Genomic DNA, 1,712 nt, shown 5'->3' with positions numbered 1-1,712 from the left:
CGCTCTGGGCATCTGGGGACTGGCTGTGGGAACCAGAGCCAGCCTTCCCTGGCAGTAGCTCACCGTAACCCTCTGAAGCTTTTCGGCACGCTTATACGCACAGAGTCCAGCCTCATGTCCTCGCTGTCACCTGGGTATGTGGCACTCAGAGAGTATCCTCATCCCTAAGAACATAAAAGACCAGTGGTCTGTGCCTGATTGGTTCTGATGTTCTCCTGAATCATTCCTGACACAAATGTGACACTTTCAACCTCAAGCCTGACACTTCCATAAGAAAAAAAAAGACAAAAGGATGTATGTAATGTCTAAATAATTTAGGTCAGACTCAGCATTGAGAATAAATGGGGATAAAATGGCTAACGGCTAAAACGTTCATGTGTGCGTTCAACAGTCTGCAGCACAAGCTTCCTTTCGTATAATGACGTATGCTTTGGAGTGAACTCACAGACGTAAGCTGACGCTGTGTTCGTTTACAACAGAGAGGGAGCATGTGTTGTATTGTTCATCAAAGTTCTACTTAATTGTGCTAATGCTGGATGCCACAACCCATATAAAAAATAAGATTGACTTTTTATAGATTGATTCCCAACGTTTGAGCTCCTGTATCATCATGTCTGTCACAAGCTTGCGCTCCAAACTGCCATGTGCTCAGGACCATTTGCCAAGGCTGACGATTGCAGGTAATAATGCTGTAAATAATGTTCACTTGTTTTGCCTGTTCTACTGAATAAAAAAAAACTGCAAGCCCATAAGAATTTTTTTTTTTAATCACAAATAAGATTTAATTAAATTTCAATTGTTTCTCCTAAAAAAGGCTTGAAGAAATAGCCAAAATTAAGTCTACTATCAAATGTATGAGATTTAAAAATTAACTTGTTATCAAAGCCTTCAAAGACCAAACTATCTGAGCTATGCATTAAACATTAATTTTACAGCTTTATACTCATTCAGTATGTAAACAATTACATTTTTAGAAAAAAATCTGAAAGCATAAAACATAATTACACAAACATTATAAGCATAAAACGCATGTTAAAGTAAGTATAATGAAAACAATAAGGGATCCGTGCACTGGGTCTTAAAGTGACAGCAGCCTAATATGTGTACGTCATTAATTTTGTTGCCAAAACAACAAAAACTAGCTTTAATTGTAAGGAATTAGGATTAATAGCCTATGTTTTTAATTTAGTCAGGAATAAAAGACTATCCAGAGTTATTTTACATTTGATTACAAATTGAGTCTTCTGCTTACATCAGCCTTTCCTAAAACAAAGATATAGTAGTAACGTCACATATCTTATATAGAGATAAAGATCTTGACAATGTTACAAACGGTGCTCAGATTTGTCAAAGATTTCAAAATAACTAAATGACATGTGTCAAAAAAAATCCTTTAATGACCCAATTATCTGAGCTGAGATATTCATGTTATTTGTTTATTTATTTAAAATTTGCATCTATTTTAGTTTCTCATAAGTTTCAGATAAAGGTGACACTTGAAAGAAACCCAACTGAGAGCTCAATTAAGTCTCCTGAGCCCTTAAAGAGGAACCCCTCTGAGCATTATAAAAATTCCTCTGGGTTACTCAGATGTGACACTGCTGATCCAAAATGACAGTGCAAAGAAACAAATGTCAAAGAGGAAAATAAAAAATAAAATATATTTCAGGGGTGACATATCGCACTCAGAACTGTCAAAAAATCTTTGGCAA

This window comes from Siphateles boraxobius, unplaced genomic scaffold, assembly GCF_051911475.1.
Source record: "Siphateles boraxobius isolate OS27281-9 unplaced genomic scaffold, OSU_SipBor_1 7, whole genome shotgun sequence".
NCBI classification, from domain to species: Eukaryota; Metazoa; Chordata; class Actinopteri; order Cypriniformes; family Leuciscidae; genus Siphateles; species Siphateles boraxobius.
Note: the sequence above shows the minus strand (reverse complement) of the source record.